Consider the following 26,127-nt stretch of genomic DNA (forward strand, 5'->3'; position numbering starts at 1 on the left):
AAATGTATTTGCATAGCAGATGTTTTTTATCCAAAATTACTTTCATAGAGGAATATAAGCAATTCATCACACAGCCAACAATGTCCTTATAAAATTTTTACTATTATCTAATGAACATATTGCAATTTGATTGTCGCTCATTAAGCATTAAAATAAAAATTATTTTTAGGATACATGTTGAATTATGATACATATGTTCTTTAAGGACTTATGGTGACCAGATTTGGTGGAATATGGGATGGGATGGACAGGAACCCCCTACCCAACCCGATCTAACGGCAATTCGTACGTATTTTACAAGGTGGTCGTATGTATTTTATGAGTTGCCAAATTCACATGAATTCGTAGGAATTGCCTACCTCTAACCCTACCCCTAAACCTACCCGTCACTGGAGATTAGACAAATCGTATGAATTCGTACAAATTAGCCACCACGTAAAATATGAAGCCTGATAACGATATATATCATATAGTTATTTTATTTTTGTTATATAAAAAATAACAAAGAAGCAACTTACAAACAATAGGCCTATGACAAATACGATAAAAGTTACAAATTAAATAAACTATGTTTTTTAGGTTTATTTAGCATGTTTACATTAATTTAACATCTCATTTCAGAACACAAATTAAGATATTTTTGATAAAATCTGATGGTGCATTGCCAGCAAGATAATTAACACTTTCAATGCCCAGAAAGCTACTAAAGACATATTTAAAACAGTTCATGTGACTACAGTGGTTCAACATTAATGTTATGAAGTGACCAGAATACTTTTGGTGCACCAAAAAACAAAACAAAACAAAAAATGACTTTATTCAACAATATCTAGTGATGGGCGATTTCAAAACACTGCTTCATGAAGCTTCGAAGCTTTATGAGTCTTTTGTTTCAAATCAGTGTTCGGATCGTGTATCAAACTGCCAAAGTCACGCCCCCCAGTGGTGAACCATTGAAATTTCAAAACACTTATGACGCAACGAAGACTCGTTTACTGAAATCACGTTAGGCTACTTTATGCTTGATATGAGCTCAAACCACGATGATGGACGAAGGTCGTAGGGGTGTGGAACGACATGAGGGTGAGTAATTAATGACAGAATTTTCATTCTAGGGTGAACTAACCCTTTAATGACACAAACTGGTATTTTAGGCTGCTGTCACTTAAGCCATAACCAATTGTATTTACGTGAGACACACATAACGGCCATTTTGACAACAGTGTCAGTATTTGACGATTCACGAGATAAGAGAACTGAATTCGGGATTGTGCGCTACCTGAGAGTGTTAGTTTTTCACAAATAATAACTTGATCAACTCTTTTTTTGTAGATCCTCATTAAATGTACACACCATATACTGTAATAAAAGGTAGGCTACACACACTTCTTTGACGTCTTGAACTTGATCTCCTCCGCGCTCTCTAATTTACCCGCCTTCACTAACGGCAAGTTAACCCAAAGACTATAGAATAACACAAGACGTGTCACTCGTATTGTTTTGAATGGGAGAAATATGGCGGAATAAGTCCCGCCTTCTAAATAAGAGCCAATCACCGACTGGTAAAGTCGTCGCGTCACTTCAGCGGCCGTTAGAATCACCGGTTTCTATAGAAACAGTCAGACGCGCGCCTCCGAAGAGAGGCTTGATCCAGCCTGAAAAATAGTTTTTTTTTTTTTGTCATGATTCGAGCGTTTAGAATCTAAATTTATGAGTCGGTTGTTGTTAGATTTCATTGGTGATTTCAAATATGAAATTTAATCGTAAGGTTGGCGAACAGTTTTGGAGAATTTGATGTTTCCCCATTCAAAGAGATTGCATGATGCCCAGGATGCCCGAGAGGCGTTTCAAGATGACCGCCGAGTGAAATGATTTTTCTTAAAGGGACTTTGGTTAACCATAACGAATTGTGATTGGATGGTAATTTTGTTCTGTCAAATATACTATGACAAGATTGGCTGCCATTGATTAGGCTATTCTCGCTTGACAAAAGACTGCTGCTAGCTTTTAAATGATCACATACTAGAGACAGTTTAGGAAAGAAGAAATACGGGACAAAACATGTTTTGTTTGTTTTTTTCATAATAAGTCACTAAAAATAGAGCTGAAATAGAGCGTCTGGTCATCCTATCTTTAAAGACTGCATCTTTTATGAATATTAACAGAGAGAGAAAGAAATAGGAAGAGAGAGAGATGGAGGGAGATATGAGCTCCTCGCAGGTAATGGAGAACCCTTCACATTGAGCTTTAAAGACTCGAAAGTCTACACAAAAGAAGTCAAGATCTTAGACCACCCAGAAACAGGTAGAGATACACACACACTCAGGGCTTTGTAGCTCGTGTCTCTGTGGGGAGTTGCTGAATGTCTGGCATTGGAAAGTCATAGGTGGATCAGTGTTACACACACATACACAAACACATACACAGAAAATTAGACATTTAGCAGAATGAAAACAGACTGTGACCAGGGGCTGTCAAGCTTTGAAAAGTAAATAAAACATTCATTTGTAATATATATATATATATATATATATATATATATATATATATATATATATATATATCAGACCTTTTTGAAGAATTGCTTCTCTGTTTTTAAAGCTTTGTTAGAATGTCCTTTCCTAACATTTTCAACTTTTTCTACTACAACAAAAGCAGCGCAGTGGTGCATAAAGCAGTGGCGTGTGTGTGTGTGTGTCATGTGGGGAGGCTGGTGTTATTCTTTTCTCTGCGCCAGATCTTTATGAGTCATATAAACACAGCCTGGTCAGAAAACTTTGATAATTGGAGAGTTACATAAATGGCTAAATCCTCTGAAAGGGATTTTTTTGTTGGTTTTGAAAGGGAGGCCCCACAGAGATCCTCCAGCATTAGCGGCTCGCTAAAGAAAACTCGCTAATTACTTCCCGCTGTGGAGTTTCAGAGGAAGGTGTTTTTACAAATTAAATCCCAGCCATCTACTGTAAGAACCAGAGAGAGAGAGAGAGTGTGTGTGTGTGTGTGTGTGTGTGTGTGTGTGTGTGTGTGTGTGTGTGTGTGGTTCAGGTATACCCTACATTATGGGGACTACATTTTTTGGTCCCCATGAGGAAAACGGCTTATTAAATCATACAGAATGATGTTTTTTGAAATGTAAAAATGCAGAGTTATCTGTGATGGGTAGATTTAGGGTTAGAGGATACAATATACAGTTTGTACTGTATAAAAATCATTGTCTTATGTCCCCATTTGTCCCCATTTTAACTATAAGTGGATTTAAATGTTGTTTGGCTCAACCAATCAAGTTAATTTGGTGTGGGGCTATCTGTTTATCTGACCAATGATGAAAGGAGGAGGGGCTGCCTTTGGGAAACCTGTTTGAGAAAGTCATTATTTTCATTATTCCGTGTGGTGCCGCTACTGGTCATTTAACCTTTTCTAAATCCTCTCTTCTCCTCAAGTCTTTTCTTCATTGTGTGTGTGTTTTAGAAGGCCTGCAGCACTGGTTTCCCTCATGCATAAGATCCATGATCTCTTCAGACACAGATATAGGTCAATCGCCAACACCACCTTCGTCATGAGTTTAATTTTATAGTTCCTTTTTATCTGTAAATGAACAGTAATAATATTACATTTCCTTACATGTATTCATTACACACTGTACGGTGCCACCAAGAGCTATTTGTATACTTAAAATATCTTCAAGTAACTGCATTAGAAAACATAATATCAAATTTCCCACAACATATTTCACAAAAAGGAGCTAATTAGGTTTAAAATGATAAAACAATAGATCTAGGGCTCATACATCCAGTATAAAACACGAGTTGATTCAAATACAATGAGCAAAAATACAAAAAAGAAAATTTCATTCTGAGAAAATATCCCAATGCAATGACATTTTACCTTCTTAAATGTCCAAATACATTTTCAGGCCAATATATATTCTTATTCAACGTGGATTAAAGATGAACATGGCATTTTAAACATGCAAAATCTAAAATAAACCAATAATACTAAACCAATAATACAAAGCCATGCATATTTAAAACTAAATATGCATGACTTTGAGTTTGTCCTGTCAAACTGGATCAGAAATGTGACAAATGTTCAAAAATATTGAAATGTGACCTTTGTCTGTAGTTAATCAGTCTTGTGTGTCTTCCCTCTTTCTCTGTCTTTCCATCCTCTTTTCTCAATACTCGTCTGGTACTAAGTGTGTGTGTGTGTGTGTGCCTCAGGCATTACGGTGTGTGTGTGTGTTTCTCTCCAGAGACGCAGTGGGATACCAGTCAAACGTTCATGGTGGGTTGTGAGATTGTATTTGGTTTTACTCAGTTGTTTTAACGGATTTTAGGAGACTAGATCCTATTACTTCAGAGGCCGGCCTGCGGCACTGACTCTCCACAAGACCCCTAATCTGCCATGCAAATTAAATCTTTCCCTCGTGTGTGTTAACATTTCCCTATTACATGTTTTGACTTATTTATGTCCATTAGTGCAGGACACGTGGCCCCTGGCATATACAAAACGTGTGTGGCAGGTTAAGTTTACACACAGAAGGGCCATGATTTAACATCATATTCATATAGTAACATCTTAAATAATTTATTTTATGATCAAAAGAGACTGTATTTTTTACATCTTTAAAAATAACTTATTTTGAAGTTTTGCTTTTAAGTTCACAAAATCTTGGAAAAGAATTTTTTTTTAAAAATTATTTAAAAATAATGCAGTATTTAATATTGTCATATTTATCATATATATTAATAACTAAATTTCTGTTATTTACTCATCCTCATGATGTTCCAAATCCATATGACTTTTGTGCTTCTTTGAAACACAAATGGGAAAATGTGGCAAAAAAAAAAAAAAGAAAAGAAATAAAAATAAATCTTAGGAATATTGTTCTAATTTTTGATTATTTTTGAGGTTTTCTTGTGTTCTCAATGTGTGTGTGTGTGTGTGTGTGTGATATTCCTTTAAAGTTCCTCAGTGACATCATGCACCAGGATGTGACATAATTTTAGAGGGAACACAACAGCACAAACTTTTTTTTTTTTTTTTTTTTTTTTTTTGCAGAACTTTATTGAACAGAGAATTTAACAGCACAAACTTAGTAAGTGTATGAGATTGCCATCATGAATTCTGTGCTATTGTTTTTCTGACTCTTTAAATGATCCAATTTTGATTGATAAAATCAGCATTTCAAAGCATGTTTTTAAATATGAAAGTAAACATGAAAAGTTGATTTCAGTCCCTCACTGAGAAATGGCTAACTTTACCTTTTATATATGTCTTTATTTATTCACATCCGGTCAGACATCCTTCTTGTCATGTTCCTGGTAGATATGAAGATATAGACGAATCAATAAATTGTGAACTGTACATGTAATGGAAAGAGAGAAGTGGTTTGTGTTTGTGTTGTGCATATGTTTATGTCTGTGTTTGATCAGGCTCCAGCAACGTGTTTAGTGTTGAGATGTGTGTGAATATGCGGTTACGTGTGCGGTTGTGCTGGTTAGGCTTAATTAGAAGATGTGAGTCTCTGTAAGGTCATCATTTACCAGTGTTATTCTTGGTATTATGTGTATATGCTATTATATTATTTATTACTATTTTTGAATGAGCTTTTATTGTTATATTTTCAGTTTTCACTTTTAATTTAAGTTTAAAGTTTTAGTAATTTTAAGCCTTTTTTGTTTTATTTCTATACTTTTTAATTAATTTTAATTTTATTTCATTTTATTTTTTTATTAATTTTCATACTTCAACTTAAACTTTTCTATTTCAGTTGACAATAATAACATCATTTATATCCTTATATCATTCCAACTTGCATTTCTTCTGTGAAACAGAGTATCCAAGCTTTTTTATAAGGTTTTTCATACATGTAAATGAAAATGGTGATTTATACTGCCAAATTTTAAAAAGTTTAAAATGCATCTTACAAGCACCATAATATTAATCAATATGATTTTTGCATTATATTTCAAGTCATTTGAAGCCATATTCAGTAGCTGTCAGGAAAAGCACAAAATACACATCTTTATTTGCTGAAAATCAGCGATACAGATACATTTTAGTTTGTTCCTCGAATGACTTGAATGAGTTGTATGAAACACTTTTATGCTGCTTTTTTTTAATAATATATCTACAAACCCGATTCCAAAAAAGTTGGGACACTGTACAAATTGTGAATAAAAAAGGAATGCAATAATTTACAAATCTCATAAACTTATATTTTATTCACAATGGAATATAGATAACATATGAAATGTTGAAAGTGAGACATTTTGAAATGTCATGCCAAATATTGGCTCATTTTGGATTTCATGAGAGCTACACATTCCAAAAAAGTTGGGATAGGTAGCAATAAGAGGCCGGAGAAGTTAAAGGTACATATAAGGAACAGCTGGAGGACAAATTTGCAACTTATTAGGTCAATTGGCAACATGATTGGGTATAAAAAGAGCCTCTCAGAGTGGCAGTGTCTCTCAGAAGTCAAGATGGGCAGAGGATCACCAATTCCCCCAATGCTACGGCGAAAAATAGTGGAGCAATATCAGAAAGGAGTTTGTCAGAGAAAAATTGCAAAGAGTTTGAAGTTATCATCATCTACAGTGCATAATATCATCCAAAGATTCAGAGAATCTGGAACAATCTCTGTGCGTAAGGGTCAAGACCGGAAAACCATACTGGATACCGTGATCTAAACATGATCCAGAAGCGCAGGCGTATTCTCTGGGCCAAGTCTCATTTAAAATGGACTGTGGCAAAGTGGAAAACTGTTCTGTGGTCAGACGAATCAAAATTTGAAGTTCTTTTTGGAAAACTGGGATGCCATGTCATCCGGACTAAAGAGGACAAGGACAACCCAAGTTGTTATCAGCGCTCAGTTCAGAAGCCTGCATCTCTGATGGTATGGGGTTGCATGAGTGTGTGTGGCATGGGCAGCTTACACATCTGGAAAGGCACCATCAATGCTGAAAGGTATATCCAAGTTCTAGAACAACATATGCTCCCATCCAGACGTCGTCTTGTTCAGGGAAGACCTTGCATTTTCCAACATGACAATGCCAGACCACATACTGCATCAATTACAACATCATGGCTGCGTAGAAGAAGGATCCGGGTACTGAAATGACCAGCCTGCAGTCCAGATCTTTCACCCATAGAAAACATTTGGCGCATCATAAAGAGTAAGATGCGACAAAGAAGACCTAAGACAGTTGAGAAACTAGAAGCCTGTATTAGACAAAAATGAGACATAATTCCTATCCCTAAACTTGAGCACCTTGTCTCCTCAGTCTCCAGACGTTATAAGAGAGGATGCCACACAGTGGTAAACATGGCCTTGTCTCAACTTTTTTTGAGATGTGTTGATGCCATGAAATTTAAAATCAACTTATTTTTCCCTTAAAATGATACATTTTCTCAGTTTAAACATTTGATATGTCATCTATGTTGTATTCTGAATAAAATATTGAAATTTGAAAATTCTGTTTTTATTCACTTGATTTTATTCATTTGTACAGTGTCCCAACTTTTTTGGAATCGGGTTTGTAATAAGATACAAAATGGCATGAGGATGAGTAATATTTTCACTTTCATGTGAGCTATTCCTTTAACTCTAGGCTTCTGTGGATGGTTGTGAGCTTCTTAGTAGGTTGATCTGATTTTTGTTTTTGCATAATTACATTAATTGCCATGTGGGAATATCTGTAATTGCTCCGCACATTTCAGATTGTGTTCATCTGTACTGAATGAATGAATAGATAAAAAACAAAACACAGTTAAAATTTCCAAACAAATCAATCAATCAATCTGTCCATCAAGGTTTCTTATGCAGGTAGACGTGTGTGTGAACCTCATTTCAAGGACAATTAAGTTGAAATGAACTGGTGAAGGATCAATAACCTCAGGTTGAGCCCCTTTAGCTGTGTAGAAATGGCACACATATGCTGATACTGCCAGCTGATCAGCAACACATCAGATTTACTGTCACTGCCTGAATGACAAACAGTGGGACGCCCCTCTGGGACTCACGCTCTTTTGTTCCAGCCACAGTTCATCTTCAGGTGGAGCGAACCATTTCATGCTCATCAAGGGGGCATTAGAATTGTATCTCTTTCCAAATAGACTGATGTCTTTTCATTTTTTTTTTTCTTTCTGGCAGTGTATTTTATTGGTTTCACAATATGCTGTTGCTAATAACTTAAACTGTGGAGCAAATAAATCAATCTATTTGTAGTTTTGATGATTTTAAAGTCTTAAATGGACATTATCAGATAGTTTGACTATACATTTTGATTGAATAAGCCACCTTTGAATTTCTAAATATAATATAATCCTGAAAAAAATGGTGTCATGGTTTCCACAGCACAACAGTGATAATAATCATAATTGTTTCCAGAGCAGCAAATCAGCATATTAGAATGATTTCTGAAGGATCATGTGACACTGAAGACTGGAGTAATGATGCTGAAAATTTGGTTTTGCATCACAGAAATAAATTACATTTTAATATATTTTCAAATAAAAACAATTATTTTAAATTGTAAAAATATTTAACAATTTTTTACTGTAAGCAGAAGAGACCTTCACACTTACCCCACACCTTTGAACAGTAGTGAATGTCACTTGCTGGAAATGTAATATTTTTTTTTTAATACATTAAGCTATTTTTGAACATTGGTGTCTTATCCTACTGCTTTTGACATTGTTTTATTAAATCAATAAGGCACTCAAGGCTGTGTGTTACACTCAAAAAAAAAATATTTTTTTGATGCTGTTCAGTTTATTTAAACAATTTATTTTGATGCAACACCATTGAATCAGGTTTCTGGTTTAAATGTGATTGATTCATGTTAAATTGACTTGAAACGATTACTCTTTGACTTAACTTGATGTTTTCATATTCGAATAACATGTTTAAATCAAGTAAACCCAACCAGGACTCAATCAAACAGGATTTTCGCTTCCCATCATGCTTTGCAAAGGGGCTGAACTAGGAGTGTAAATGTTGAAATAAAGTGTTATTTTAAGCAGTTTTTAGGAAGATGAGAAAATGGAAAGACTTTTTAATGTTTACTGTTCTATTATGTTGGTATTTAAAAGTTTCTGTTAATTAATAGTTTTGGGGTTACCATTGTGGTGAATTGTTGCACTTGTGCTTGGGTTGAGGACCTGCTAACAAACCTTCAAATTACTTTAATAAGAAAGTAATCGCTGTGGTAGAGCTCTGGGTTGCATTTCCCAAAAGCATTGTAAGCCTATGTTGATTGTAAAACCATTGCAACCAATGGACTTATGATCAATTTAGGCTTTACAATGTTTTTGGTTAAGGCAGTTTAGGATGAATCCAGTATCACATCTAGATTTCTAACACTGAACATCATGAAAGTTATGTAAATCACAAAATTAAACATGAAGAATTAATTGTAAAAATCAATGTATATGAAAACAATTTATTATTTATTTATTTATTCATTTATTGCTTTTAATTTATTTTCCAAAACATTGCAAATTAGTTGGGCTGACACTATTAAATTAAGCTGTGCCCAACCATAGTAAATAAGTTGAATCAACCTTAATAAATTAAGTTGACCCAACGTAAGTACATTAAATTGAAATAACAGAATTGCATAATGCTGAAATAAAGCAACTTGATCATGTGGAAATCCTTTCCATGATTTTTTTATGTTCGTTCAAAGAGTTATTTTTTTGAGTGTACCCTGATTTTCATGCCAAAAGCACTTTTTGACCTACAGTAGGTAAAATCACAGTATTGCTTCATATAGTACACTTTACATAGCATTATTTTTAGGGTCATGGCCATTTTCCACTCTTACATTGTCCATCGGTTCACCTTATCCTGTTTTCCATGATACGTCCCCTTTAAAAGGTTTTATAATGAAACTGACTTTAGATATTATCACATTCGCAGTAACACTAAACACATTTTCCTGTGTGTGAACGTGTGCCTATATTCCCAGCCCGGTAGTTCCATTAACTGAATCTTCCTGTTACATTTCCACTGAGTTCAGAATTCATCCTCTCGGCTGAAATGAGAAGAGCTGTGTGAAAGAGACTCATGGGAAAATCTGCCCCGTTCCTCAACACACGCTGCATAATGTCTGTCTGAGAGGAAAATCTAGTGAATCCAGCGTCACCTCTGCGCTCTATCAGACGCAGCCTGATGCTCAGAGAAAAGCCTCCTGAGAGGACATTTCAGCTCAGCATCAAGCTCTCTGATGCAGTGTGAGCGAGAACCAGTTTCTTTTAGATCATAGACCTATCACTGACAGTGAGGCCCTATAGAGATGCAGTTTTAATAAGTTAAAGCCTGTTTGTGTGTGTGTGTGTGTGTGTGTGTGTGTGTGTGTGTGTGTGTGTGTGTAAAATATTATAGAATTACATAAAATATTCAGAACTGTAAGAAAATCATTTAAGGCAAAACACTAAAGTATATTTGAATAGGGGAAAATTTAATTTTAACTGATAGATTAACTGTTTATTTATCACAGTAAGACAATTGTATTACAAGATTTTTTTATATGTTTAAATATGCACATGAGGCATTGCTTAATTAAACATGCAATAATTTGAACAAATTTCCAGGACAGAAATATAACAATCAGAGAAAGCCATGTTCAAAATTCTTGTTTTATTTTGTTAACATAATAGATTTTTAATATTTTACAGAGGGGATTTTGGTTCCATACATCAGAAAATACTTTTACCAGCCAGAGAAAAAAAATCACCATGTGTTTAGGAATAAAATGTTATACAAATCAAGTAAATGATATATGAACAAACCCCTCTGGAAAAAAAACCTTCAGAATATCCCCCTACTGGGCAAAGTTGGTACCACAAGGTGAAATATTTATTTTAAAGGTGCCGTAGAACGTCTTTTTAAAAGATGTAATATAAGTCTAAGGTGTCCCCTGAATGTGTATGTGAAGTTTCAGCCCAAAATACCCCATATATTTTTTTTTAATATTTTTTTTAACTGCCTATTTTGGGGCATCATTAAATATGCGCCGATTCAGGCTGCAGCCCCTTTAAATTCTCCTACTCCCCCCCCAGAGCTCGTGCTTGCCTTGAACAGCATAAACAAAGTTTACACGGCTAATATAACCCTCAAAATGGATCTTTACAAAGTGTTCGTCATGCAGCATGTCTAATCGCGTAAGTACAGTGTTTATTTGGATGTTTACATTTGATTCTGAATGAGTTTGATAGTGCTCCGTGGCTAAAGCTAACATTACACACTGTTGGAGAGATTTATAAAGAATGAAGTTGTGTTTATGAATTATACAGACTGCAAGTGTTTAAAAAATGAAAATAACGACAGTCTTGTCTCCGTGAATACAGTAAGAAACGATGGTAACTTTAACCACATTTAACAGTACATTAGCAACATGATAACGAAACATTTAGAAAGACAATTTACAAATATCACAAAAAATATCATGTTATCATGGATCATGTCAGTTATTATTGCTCCATCTGCCATTTTTCGCTATTGTTCTTGCTTGCTTACCTAGTCTGATGATTCTGCTGTGCACAGATCCAGACGTTAATACTGGCTGCCCTTGTGTAATGCCTTAAACATGAGCTGGCATATGCAAATATTGGGGGCGTACATATTAATGATCCCGACTGTTACATAACAGTAGGTGTTATGTTGAGATTCACCTGTTCTTCTGAGGTCTTTTAAACAAATGAGATTTACATAAGGAGGAGGAAACAATGGTGTTTGAGACTCACTGTATGTCATTTCCATGTACTGAACTCTTGTTATTCAACTATGCCAAGATAAATTCAATTTTCAATTCTAGGGCACCTTTAAGGCTGGATTGAAAATATCTTTTATATAGATTCTCATTTTAATGAACTGAAATTGATCTTAAATCCCAAGAATCAATATTTAAGTCTATGCTGTTTTCAGTTTTCAGCGCAAACAAAACTTCTCTAACCATTATTTGTCATGCCTACCATCTAAAAAATTGCGGTAAGCTTTGTGCTCTCTTATTTATGATATGAAAGAAAAAAAGTCTCACCTTTAGCACTCTGTAAGTTGTATTATGAAATTCAAACAATAAATGTCGTTTTGGATCCTCGTGAACTTATCATCTCTTCCGCTTTACTACCAGCACAAAATAAACATGAATGAACATCAGAAGGTATGTTTAAAAAATACAGCACAACTTACTGAAATGTAATCTATCAATCAGTGTTTCAACCGAGGAAAGACGTCGATAGCTTGTAAACAATACATTTACCTCAGAAAAGCCATTCAGTAAACATATAGCCTTAGCATTAGCTAGAAAAATGACCTCTAGAGAGAAGCATTTGGCTAAATATATGCACTGCGTTAGATATTAATTATATTTTTACTTAACCTGTTCTTCAAAATTGAATGTATATTTGAATAAATCTGTTATGAAAACAAACCACTGTTTAAATGCTTATATTTCAAAAACAAATTGGAGTGAAAATATAGTTATTAATTATAAAAACGTACTTATGTACAATTTAAATGTTTGTAGGCTATACACATCAGTTGTTAATTTTAACCTGTAGCCTAATATTACTGACTGACAGAAAATTTCACATGTATTGTACCTGATATGTATCCAAATTAATCGATATCAAATCTAAATTGAAATTATGGAATTGAATCAAAATGCAAGCTTGTGAATCGAAATTGAATCATGAAATTTGTGTCAATACCCAGTGTTAATTTTTTAGTTTATCTTTACATGCATGTAACCTGAACTGTCTGGATTCAAGTCATCTAGTTTTTCATGCATTCACTGGATCCGCTCGTGTCAATAGCATGACCTGTTTTAGGAGTTGTTGAAATTATATTACATGTTTCTATTTAGACACAAGCTGTTGAAATGTTCTCTATATTGGGTGTAGAATTATTATTGTCCTATGATGTAAAATGAAGATAATGCAATCTATGGTATGTGATCATATAGCTGGAGAGATGCTCTCATTATAGCAGACTGCTGAAAACTTTACAGGAAATGGCAGCTGTTACTGTGGCTGAGTGATTTTACCCATCTGCCAGTGGCTACAGGAGGAAACGCACTGGTTTGATCCCTCCGTGGTAGTTGCTTTCTGTGTATTCTTGCGCAGATACTTGGTTGTGCATTAGTTGTGTTCGCATCAAAATAAATGTCTCCATTTTGCCTGGTGGTATATGATTAAACATGCATGCAATGTAAAAATCTTGCTATATTAATCTTTGCTAATCAGAATTGTTACAGTAAGTGTCTGGCTTTGACTTTGAAATCTTATTAACAAACCCAAACAGCAAAGGATATGCCCTTATTCTGTGTACTTGTGTGCATGGACACTAAATTTATCAAATAATTAAGAGAAAAACTGAGGCCATTGATGTAATTAGGAGTTAACAGTAGCTGAATGTGATTTGAGTGTATGATTCAGTTCACTTAAATAGGCCTCCTGTGGTTCAAACAAAAAGGCAAATGTGGGTGTGGCCTACTTCTGATAGCTTGATTGACAGGTGAAAGGAAACAAACAGCAGGGTTCTCCAGTCAAAAAAGACAATTTAGAACGTGAAATGACAACATTGAATCCTAAAATCGAATATGCACTTAACTGATGGTTAAAAAAGCCATTGTTTGAATAAGAAAAAGAGAGCATTTTGTCATTGTGTTCTTCTCTTAAACACAAAGAGATTGGAGGCAGAATGTTTAAAATGGCTCTTTCCAAGCAACTTAAATTGGATGGAGATTTATACCGCAAAGCTCCAAATGAAAGGTGTTGACAATTCTCAGTAAAAATGGGCCATGTGCAAAGACAAGCCATGTTTTTCAAACTTTGTTAAATTGCCGCTTCCAACTCTTTGTAAGTTTAGCATATAAATGGCGATTGCCTAAAGGGTTAACATGAATGAAATGCAAACTGTTACGTGTTTAAATAGACGCCCACCTACAGAGACCAGCCATCTCTCTGCTAGTTCTTATCAGAGTCAGCGGAAAATACCGAGCAACATACAGCCCACCCAACAGGGGGTAAATTAGACCTCCGAGATGAATTATCAAACAATTACACAGTCAAGACTGAGCCAAAAAAGATGGGGCAAAAACATTCTGCCGTTTATTAGAACGGAGGCCTTCGCAATTCTTTCTTTGCACGTCTTTGAAAACCAGAATTACTCTAAAATTGAAAACTTTTCAATTAAAGTTGAACTTCTGCCAGATTGGAGCTCAAATTCAAAAAGGTTCAATTGGCTTTTTGATACCATACGGAGTCGGCCCTTAAGTCATCAGTGCGCACAATGCTGGGAGCAGCCATTGACTTTATAATTCGCAGCTATTTGTTGCCATCTGCCTTCCTTCCACAGTCACTTACGTTCTCCTTCCTGGTCGTATTTATTTTCTTTTCAATTAAAGAGTCTGAATGTGCGACGCTAAAATTGCCAGCCCTTAATTAGCTCTTTTCGTGAAGAAGAGAGTCCATGAATGCAATTGTTACTTTCCCAATCTTGGCCGCCGTTTCATTTTGATAAAGCAGGGATCCCATTTCAGGGTGAAGGCTGAATGAGGACCGCCTCCATTTACACTTTTTCGCCTTGATAAATGTGCTTTTTTCCCCCCTCACTTCCTTTCACCAATGATGGAATGATATTATCAGTATGTTTCAAGCCCTCACGTTTCATGTGCTCTGCTGAATTGTGGGTTTGCCCTTGTGTGTAACGTTCATGTTCATCTGAGTATAACTTTTAATGTTGTAAACGAGTCTATGGGAGTTAAGTTGTGTGTTCTTGAGCAAAGAATTAAAGCTTTGGCTACTCGAGGAGGGCTGTCTTTCTATTAAGTTTTAAGTCATTTGCATATTTTTAAAATATTTTGTTGAATTTAACCATGCTATGAGCTCTATTTTAGAGAGCTTGTGCACTAGTGACATCTTTAAGCAAGTGTTTAATGGCCTAAAATTAACTTGCGAAGCGCCAAATGTGAGTGTTGGCGAGTATGTGAAATAGTCTCAATCGCCAGTTGGCCGGTAATATTTTTATGAATTATAACAATGCAAATTTGTGAGAACATGAATGTGACGCTGGGGATGGTCGGTGCTGCATCGTCACAAAAGTTTAAGCCTTGACAATTTAAATATTAAAGTTGAGTTCCAAGAAATCCGAGTCTCATACGGCACGTGAATACTGAATTGAGCTCTCTTTTACAGCGTCTTGTGCTTGAACAGACATATTCAAACAAAATTGTCAAAATGCCTTCTTGGCAAGTATCCTTGTAAACATAGTTAGTTACTGTATGTCTTAAAGCGTTAGTTCACCCAAAAATGAAATTTATGTCATTAATTACTCACCCTCATGTCGTTCCACACCTGTAAGACCTTCGTTAATCTTCGGAACACAAATTAAGATATTTTTTGATGAAATCCGAGAAATATCTGACTCCTCCATAGACAGCAATTTAACCACCACAGGGCTCAACGCTAAGGATTTTTTCTGCTGGCCCGGTCTAGCCAGTGGTTCAAATTATTACTTGCCCTGCCAGAATTTTCACTGGCCCCACAACAAAAAATTTATACAAGTAAAAGACAAGAAAATGGGCCTATAAAATAGCATAGTTATTGTTTTCGTTGTCTTTGTTACATTTAACCTCAATAGGTTTATGACACCAAAAGCTATTAGATTAACTCACTTATGTTTTAAATATTGTTAGACAAATAAATAGTAAGTAATAAAATAACAAGTAATCAAATTATGAGTAATACCACAAATAAATACAACAGAACAAAAATATAAATTAAATAAATTGTGCTTTTCAAGTTTTTCATGTAGGTTTAAACTAGATTTTCAGGTACAGAAATTGTAATCTAATGTATAGCTAAATATATAACTATAGATTAAACGTTATTAAAGTTAATCAGTCAAGAGCAGTTACAGATGCATAAAAATGTTTTTAATGTTGAAAATATAAAACGTTAAATACTGTTACTTATAACTAATTATTAAAAAAAAAAAAAAAAAAAAAAAAATGAAGACACTTTAAATGTGAAATTAAACCCGTCAGCAGGTGGCAGTGAATCACTGTTAATGAGCGAATCATTCAACCGTTCATTCAAACGGCTCATTCAGGAAGTGTTGCTCAGAGACACAAAACAATTCTGTGGACTTTCGAACTATTTTCGTTGGCGAAATACAGCGAAACAGACGATTAGGTGTGTAAAATGTAAGTCACTTGATATTAAGTTCTTGTTCATTAAACTGTACACTGAATAAAATATCACATTTGTAACTTAGTCATGCTAATATTTGGAGAAAAACCGCGTTCTTTGTGTAATATTTGTTAACTATATTAAATGATATATGAAATGTATACAGGGACATTTTTGCCCCTTATCTTGAATTCTGGGGGCATTCTAAATGTATTTTAATAGACTAAATCACGCAATGAATGCGTGCATCTAAATATTCACTCGCACTAGTCTAACCTACTAACGTTACGTCACGTAGTGCATGCGTGCAGTCAATGGGTATTTTTTTGTTTGTTTTTTGTAAAGTGAGGGACATAATCGATAATATCAGATCGCTAAATCAACAATTACGATATCATAGACTATATATATCGCACACCCTACAGCACTGGCCCGATCGGGCAAGTGACCTTTCCGTCTGCTGTCCCGAGCGTCGTTCACACTGGCCCCAGGCCATCGGGCAGTCCTTATTGTCGAGCCCTGCACCACTTTCAAGGTCCAGAAAGGTACTAAAGACATCGTTAAAATAGTCCATGTGACTACAGTGGTTCAACCTTCATTTTATGAAGTGTTGAGAATACTTTTGTGCACAAAAACAAAACAAAAATAACTACTTCATTCAACAATTTCTTCTCTTCTGTGTCATTCTCCTACGCTGTTTCAGCGCTTCCAGGTTCTAAATCAGAACACCGGCTCGTTATTGGCCGACGCTGTTCACGTGAGCGGCACCACACATGCGTGTGATGCTGACGTAGGAGCTGGCCAATAATGAGTCACCGTTTTGATGTAGAACCTGGAAGTGCTGAAGTCTTATGGGTTTAAAAGGACATGAGAGTGAGTAATTAATAACAGATTTTTAATTTTTGGGTGAATTAACCCTATAAGGTGATGATACACGGGGCAACTTTTTGAACAATGTTGCCGAGCGATGTTACTTTGGGCACTTTCCCATTGAGAATGGGCAATAAATTTCGATCTAAATTTTCCAGATAGAAATTGGTTGCCCATTCTCACAGTGTATCATCACCTTTAGTGTTTTTAGCTCATTGCTATGAAGTCGCTAGGATGTTCTGGGTAGGGTTGCAAAGGACGGAAAATTTTTGGTAAATTTCTGGAAACTTTGCATAGGAAGTTCAGATGGGGAAATTTTGGAAATATTCCAAGTTGGAAACTTAACAGGAATAAATTAGAAATTTGCGATAAATATAAACATTTTGTTTGGTCATAAGCAGACATGCATGCAAAGTAATACATATTTTAAAAATTAAATATTTGACTGATTTAATTTATTTGAGTAGAATTATTATTTTTTTTTTTTTAATTGAAAAACAAAAAAAGCATGAATGTTGAATAAAATAAACATATTCCCTATGGACCAAAAAAAAAAAAAAAAAAAAAATCAATAAAAAATGGAAAATTTGTTCAAAAGCAGATTCAGGGGGAGTGGCCTCAATAGCACTGTGCTGTGATTGAGGAATGCACAGGGTAGAAATTCAACTGAATTTGTATTAAATCTGTTTCTTTTAACCAAGCTCTTTCCTCAAGATGTTTCTTTCCAACTACATTTAAGTTCCCTGTCGTAGGCGAACCTGCAATTTTACAAATTTCCAGTTTATTCACACTAATTCCTATTAATTCTCAATGAAAGTTTCCAATTTTGAAAATTCCTGAAATTTTGTGACCCTAGTTCTGTGTGCTTGATAATGTGTGTGTGTGTGTGTGAGCATCAGGTTTTAGCGCTCTGTCTGATCGTCTTTTGAAGTGTGGCCTAGGCCTTCATCTTTTGGATGTCTAATCTCTATAATCGTTTATTAATGCCTTGTCTCTGCGTGGCGGCCGTATGTCAGGCCATGAGGAGAATAAGGGAAATTAGCTGCACCTGAATGAGAAAGCAGGGACTCCCACTGGGACATTGACTGGGGCACAAACACCCTTTTAATAGACTTACACCTCATTTTGCCCCTAAAGCCGGCTGAAGGGTCCCTGGGGGGAGAGAGACGGAGCATACGGATGGAGGGGAGGTGGAGGTCAGCTCTCTTTTACCTCCTGAAAACCAGCTGCAGAGAAAAACAGGCATTTGATTAGCCAGGCCTTCCCGTCCAGAAGGGGACCGTCCGGAACAATGCGGCGTTTTCCCTTTCAGAAACAACAGGGGCATTATGTCGGAGCTGTCGCTGGTGTGGCAGGGGAAAAAATACACTCCGTGCATTCAAAGAGAGGTTGCCTCCGCTGACCCGACCAAACACTCTACTTATCCCAGACTGAAATTATCGATCTGGTAATTAGAATGAAGGCAGATTAATAATGCATAGCTGAACATCACTTTCACAAGTTTATAATGATCTATCTGAGAGCAGGGGACACTAGTAGGAACACAGAGGGTATTGATATGAGCATCAATCAGAATTAGGATGCATTTACTATCAGAAAGAAAAATGATAAATTACATCCTTTTAATGTCTCTATAGTTCCTCCTAGAAGGCAATGAGATGAAATATTCCAGGATTTTTCTCCATATAGTGGACTTCACTGGGGTTCAACGGGTTGAAGGTCCAAATGTCAGCTTTACATGATCCCAGACGAGGAATAAGGGTCTTATCTAGAGAAACGATCGGCCATTTTCTAAAAAAAAAAAAAAAAAAAAAAATGTATATACTTTTTAACCACAAATGCTCGTCTTGCACTGCTCTGTGATGTGCCACGCATTACGTAATCATGTTGGAAAGGTCATGTGTGATGTAAAAGCAGAAGCAATATTTTTCACTCTCAGGAGGTTGAGCTAAGGAGGCTCATGTTTAATTTATGTATCAACTTTGTCTCGTATTTCCACCTAAAATTCATTTTTTTAAAATTTACATCTCAAACAGTTGCGATTATTGAAGAGATCCCATTTTTGGTTTGTGATTTGAAGTTGTTCCTTCACATTGTGGTAGCTGCAGTATTTGTTCAGACGTTGGAATCTCTTCTAATTCCGTGTTTTCCCTCTCTTCTCCAGTTCACTTGCCTGGAGTTGAGGCTTAATTATATCTAAAGAGCAAGTGCGCATCGCCTGTGTTTCTTGGATGACACGGGCCCTGGTGCTGCGGGTCCCCTTGGGTCCCCCATCTTTGCATTTTAAGCAGAAATCTGCGCAGACAGACCCTGAACTCCCGGAGTTAAACTCCCGTTTAGGTTAAGTGGTCCCCAGGCTCATGACACATATCTCTGCCCAGACGTGACAGCTGGGGACCCCACTGTTGCTATGGAAATCATTGACATTCGCCAACTCCATTCCCCCCAAAACAAACACACACAACACACACACTTCAGATTGATAATGCACCTTCCTGCTCATGTAACAATAGCACATGAGGGTCCATATCATCTTTTACTGCTAACAGGTCTGCTTTTCACTGTGAGTCTAGAGGGTTTCATAAGGGTTTTACTGCTAAAAGGAGAGTGTTTGGACTCTTCAGCACTGCTATGCCAGTCTAGATTGAGAAGAGTCTTTCTCTACTTGTCCTATCTTGATAATCAACAAAAGGGTGAATTTTGTAAAAACATCCTGGTCACATTTCACCTCCAAAATGAGTTAGTTAGCATTTATGTACGCGTGTATTTATGCATGCATGCATTTATTTATATATGAATTAATGCATGCATTATGCCTATTTTCAGGATCATGATTTTGGATTTTTAGATTTTGGATTTTTTTTTTTTTTTTTTTTCATAATTTTTATTTATGCATTTGTTTATGAATTAATGCATGCATGATGCTTATTTTCAGGATCTTGATGCATTATAGATTTTGGATTTTTTTTTTCATAAAATGTTCTTTTTATTTATACATTTATTTATTTATGCATTTATGAATTAATGAATGTATGATGCCTATTGTCAGGATCATGACGCATTTTAGATTTTGGAATATATTTTCAGAACATTTATTTATTTATTTATTTATTTATGAATTAATGCATGCATGATGCCTATTTTCAGGATTATGAAGCATTTTAGATTTTGCAATTTATTTTCATAACATTTATTTATTTAGGCATTTATGCATTTATTTATTTATTTATGCATTTATTTATTTATGAATTAATGAATGTATGATGCCTATTTTCAAGATCATGAAGCATTTTAGATTTTGGAATTTATTTTCATAACATTTATTTATTTATTTATTTATGAATTAATGCATGCATGATGCCTATTTTCAGGATTATGAAGCATTTTAGATTTTGCAATTTATTTTCATAACATTTATTTATTTAGGCATTTATGCATTTATTTATTTATTTATGCATTTATTTATTTATGAATTAATGAATGTATGATGCCTATTTTCAAGATCATGAAGCATTTTAGATTTTGGAATTTATTTTCATAACATTTATTTATTTATTTATTTATGAATTAATGCATGCATGATGCCTATTTTCAGGATTATGAAGCATTTTAGATTTTGGAATTTATTTTCATAACATTTATTTATTTATTTATTTATTTATTTATGAATTAATGCATGCATGATGCCTATTTTCAAGATCATGAAGCATTTTAGATTTTGGAATTTATTTTCATAACATTTATTTATTTATTTATTTATTTATTTATGAATTAATGCATGCATGATGCCTATTTTCAGGGTCATGACACATTTTAGATTTTGGAATTTATTTTCAAAGATTTTTTGTTGTTGTTTATTTATTTATTTTTCCAAAAATGTTAAAAAAAATATACAAAAATATTAAGTACAATATTTTCTATTTTCCTATTTTGCATTTCAGTATTATCTGGACATGATCTTGACAGGTTTTGTGAGATTTGTGACATGTTCTTTCTTCTGCCTACAAAGTTTTTCTTTTAATATTTGCTCTAAACATGCTATATGGATGTTTTTTTTAACTAATACAATGTGTTTTGCTATTTTTTCAGCATCAGGTTAAGACATTGTAATGTTTAAAGCATTGTAACATTTTTAAAAACATGTTTCAAGACCACCAGTTGTATGTTGTATGAACTACTTTTATTATACTTATATGAAGCTTTTTGTCCACAGCCTAATAAGTCCACATTTACCTTCATGGTATGGAAAAGAAGAGCATGCCAGCATCTCCTTTTGTGTGAAGACCGAAAAGTCATACAACATAAGGGTGAGTAAATGAGAGAATTTTCATTTTTGGGTTGAACTATTCCTTAAATCCCTGAAGCTGAATTCAACACAAATATATGAACAGGCTGTTATGTGTAGGCACATGTGGGCTAGTGTTCTCAAACCTCAAGGGCAAAGTAAAGCACACAACAAGGGCAGCACAACACTTTTCTTGGCCAGGTTGATCAGACATGCGGCATACACAGCAGGGGTTTGACTGGCGCATCAGGTATGCCGTGATTGGACAGAAACTTCCCCGAAAACAACACACTGTCACATAGTCAGAGATACTGGATTTGAAGATGAATGTGTGAGTGTGTGTATGTAGAGCAGCAATGACACAGAAGAGTCCACCTTCCTCCCTTGAGTCCCACCAGCAGGTTCACATTAGGGGAAATTTGTTCCACAATATTGCCGCCTCCTGTTTCTCTCCGAGGCTGGCGGGCCGCACAGAAGGTGGAGGCAGAGATTTGGGTGATGGCCAAACGTTTCACGGCCGTTTCTTGTTTTTCGCAGCGTGTGTCGGTGACGGGTTCCCCGCTGCTCCTCCTCTCTCCGTGCAGACTCCCCGCGTATCGGAACAAATGCCGGACGGAAGAAAATAAACCTATCTCATTCAGATGACAACACGTTCCCCCAGGTTCTGATAACGCGCCAGTTTGAGAGTAGCAGCCGGGGTCAATTGCTCATTTCTCGCACAGGGAGGGTGTCTATCGCTGGTAACGACGCTTCCCTGTGTGCGGCTGAACGGAGTGGATCAAATCTCTGCTTTTTGCCAACTGTGGGAACCACGATCATCTATTCTGCAGCTCTGCCACTATGTGAGAGAGCAAAACAAACTATTACAAAGCGGGTGTATTAGATTTCCTCACTAATGGTAGTTTATTGACCATATAGGCTACAGGAAAAATATCCACAATATCTTCACACTTCACACTTACAACTTCATCTCAATTCAGTGGAAAAACAAACACTCTTGTTAGTGCTATCTGTTGATTTACATAAACACACTAAAGAATGCTGGGTTAAAAATGCACAAACCCAGCAATTGGGCTGTTTTAACCCAGCGGTTGGGTTAAATGTTTGCCCAACCTGCTGGGTAGTTGTATTTAACTCAACTATTGTTTAAAAATGTATTGCTTAAATTGAACCCATATGTCAGAAATTAACATTTATTGATATGTTTAATATTTAAACAATTTAGTTTAATGAATAAACATTTATTAAATTGATTATTATTGTTGTCTTGACACATTAATTATGTGTCTGATTTTTAATTTCCAACCTATTTTGGGTTCATTTTAAGCCAGTCATATAGTCATTTTTAAACAATAGTTGGGTTAAATAAAACTACCCAGCAGGTTGTTCAAACATTTAACCCAATTGCTGGGTTTGTCCATTTTCAACCCAACTTGGGTTGTTTTTAACCCAGAATTTTTTAGTGTAGTTCACTTAATAATTCATAAATAAATAAACTGTACCGTGCAAAGATTTGGGGTCGGTACGATTTTTTTTAAAAAATGTTTTAAAAGAAGTCTCTTATGCTCATCAAGGCTGCATTTATTTACAGTAAAAGCAGAAAATACTGTAAAATATTTTTACATTTCAAAATAAATCTCTTCAATTTTAAACTGTAATTTATTCCTGTGATCAAAGCTGAATTTTCAGCATCATTACTCCAGTCTTCAGTGTCACATGATCCTTCAGAATCATTCTAATATGATGATTTGCTGCTCAAGAAACATTTATGATTATTATGAATGTTGAAAACAGTTGTGCTGCTTCATATTTTTGTGGAACTGTGAACTGAGAAAGTTTAGATTTTGTAAAATTATTCTTTAATCCAGAATCAAGGCTGCTAAAAATGTTGTATTCAGGGCTTGACATTAACTTTTTTGCTCACCAGCCACTTCGGCTAGTGCTTTTCCAAAGTTACTGGCTACAATTTTGACATTGATACCATGGGAAAAACTGACATATAGATATTTTTAATATCATCTCATTATTTGGCAACAGGTTTATTAGGCTGCTGTCACTTTAAGACCTGACGCACGGATCCATTATACTGTTACACATGCGTTTTCTTTCTCAACAGTTTACATTCACTTAAAACAACTGACTGGTTTACGTGAATACTCGGCAAGACCAGCATTTTGACATTATTTTGTGGGTATTTGACTGTTTAAGCGCAATAAGCAGTGAAAAATAACTCAATTTAGTACTGAGAGGCGGCTTTATGCCGATATTTTGTCATATTATGTAGATATTTTTGACTCTACATTAGACTTAGTTTATGATTTCAGATGCCTTTTTAAAAGACTACAATTAAAAAATATATATAATATATATAAAATTCAGCCCACCAAAGTGGCCCACCAAAATCCACCCACATTTGGCGGGTTGGTCGATGTTAATGTCAAGCCCGGCTTATAGTGTATTGCTAAATTTTAGCATTTAAAATTCACTGTCATTAACAGATCCTTGTGGAGCATTACTCTTGTCTCCCGTTGCATCAGGGGTTCTGCAGATATGATATGTAATCAGAAATCTGATTATCAAGGTAAAGACCTGCACTGACCATTATGTGAAGCGCAAATTTGACCCTAAATAGTCTGTAGACGAACCCATCGTCTCACATTATTCCCCTAATAGACCAATCTGATCACACAGTTCCTATTACCTAAAGATCTGCTTTCATCTCAGAGCAAAAGTGAGAGAAAAGACAAGTGCAAGTCAACTAAAAAAGTGAAAGGGAAACAAAAGGGACTTCATTAAATCTCCATTAAATGTCCCATGGGCCTCAGCCGCCTCTTTCTTGGAGAAACTCACAGGTCTTTAATTGCGTGATCACCTCTATCTACAGTCTCATTTCATTTGATTTAAAGAAATAGAGCTCCCAAAACGGAAACTTCTGTATTATCTACTTGCCCTCGTGTTGTTCCAAACCTGGAAATCACAGAAAAACATCACTCCTCTCCAAATTCAGCCAATCTCTATTCTCTTTCTCCAGCCCTGAGCAGAGATGCAGGCCTGGAAAACTCTTCCAAATTGGCAAATATGTAAATTAATGAATCAAGAGTGTTTTGATTGCGCCCGAGGTGTGTTTGGAGAGCTCTGCTCCTCTGGATGTAATAGACAGAACATCATCCGCCTCCAGTGACCCACAACATCTGAGGGCCCTGGGATTCATCAGCAGAGTTTATTTCTGACCAATTAGCAGTTTCTGGACTTGAGAACCCCTTAGAACCTAATCAGGATTATAAGAGGTTTGTTAATTAAAGGCGTGTTTCTTCATTAAGGCATTAGATACAGCCGGTCGTGATTGTAGATTTGAAATCCATTGGGAAATTCTGAGATGAATCCGCCCAGTCTGAGAGGATCAAGTCTTTAGATGCATGATAATGTGTTTTTGAATAGGTGTCTTATGAGATATGAGATAATTTAATGAACATTTGTTTTGTTTTACAAGACACATTTAGCTGAATCTTGATTGAAATTGCAACAACTTTAGGGTTGTTGGACATTTGTAGTAAATCCCTAAACTTAAGCATTGAACTTTTTGGTGTAACTCATCCTGTACTTTTTGTGGTACAAGAATGAAAGATATTTCAATTCATGTGGCTATTTTTCTGACTCCTCAGACTCATTTTTTTTTTGACTAAAGAATATAAAAAGTCCAATAGATTTATGCTGAAGCCATATCTACACTGTAGTGTTAAGGGGCCGTTTACACAAATAGACAATGTTGTCTGAAAATGCAAAGTTTTGAAAACGGGTTTCAAAGTGCAAGTTTTTGAAGCAATACCGTTATTGTCTCTGTGTAAACTACATACAGAAAAACGTGAATTTGTGAAAACGGTGAGCATGTGTATTACGTGACATCACCATCTACTGGCCTGGCAGCAGAATACAGTGTTTTTAGTTGTTTTCACGGATCCGTGTGTACTGGGATTGTTTTGACGACCTTATCGTTGTACGCAAAAAACACAAAGGAAAAGCTTTTACGTTTTTAGTACATTGTACATAAACATACCCTTAGTCTCATTAATATACTATTATACTTTTGTTAATATTTTGAATTCAATTTTATTTTATTTTAAATTATTTTTATATTTTATTTTTATATTTATAATTTTAGCTTTAGTTATTTTAGCTTAAACTAAATGAAAATGAAAAATGTTGACTTGGCAACCAGCTGAAATAAAAGGTTTATTTTTTTTTTTTTTTATATTTCACTTAGTTTTAGTTAGTGATGATTATAATTGCACAAAATAATTTTCTTAGTATTTTTGTCTTTCATGACAAATATCTAAAGATTCTTTTATCAAGCTACATTTACTTGAGAAGGAAAATTACTTAAAATAAGTCTTGTTTTCTGAAAAACTAAAATTAAGTGAGATTATTAAAACAAGAATAAGAACTTAAGAAAAATATTTTCTCTTTAAATTAAGTAAGTTTTTCTTACCCCAGATATTGACATTTTCTTGTTTTAAGCAAAAAATGAACTTAATTTAAATTTTAACTTTCCCTCCCAAAACAAGACTTAATACATTATCATTTTGCTTCTCCATCGTAATGTACAGTATTTTGATTTAAGAATGCTTAAGATATTTGTACTGGAAGACAAAAATACTGAGTAAGAAATTAAGAATTTCAAATTATTATTTAATTTTTTTTGCAGTAGAGACCAAAATATAATTGAGTCTCGAGTTTGTATGCAACATATTAAACATTTTTATTCAAATTAT

General features: G+C 35.0%; 1 long non-coding RNA gene across 2 annotated transcripts; it reads left to right on the forward strand.

Moving 5' to 3' along the window:
* The first annotated feature begins 972 nt into the window (after positions 1-972).
* LOC125255579 lies at positions 973-22,586 on the forward strand. Of its 2 annotated transcripts, none has more exons than XR_007181941.1 (3): positions 973-1,083; positions 21,287-21,380; positions 21,896-22,586. It is a non-coding gene; the product is annotated as an uncharacterized LOC125255579 (long non-coding RNA). The 2 variants fall into 2 exon arrangements; XR_007181940.1 differs by lacking the exon at positions 973-1,083 and adding an exon at positions 2,043-2,304.
* The last annotated feature ends 3,541 nt before the right edge of the window (positions 22,587-26,127 follow it).

The sequence above is a fragment of the Megalobrama amblycephala genome, linkage group LG20 (assembly GCF_018812025.1).
Source record: "Megalobrama amblycephala isolate DHTTF-2021 linkage group LG20, ASM1881202v1, whole genome shotgun sequence".
NCBI lineage: Eukaryota > Metazoa > Chordata > Actinopteri > Cypriniformes > Xenocyprididae > Megalobrama > Megalobrama amblycephala.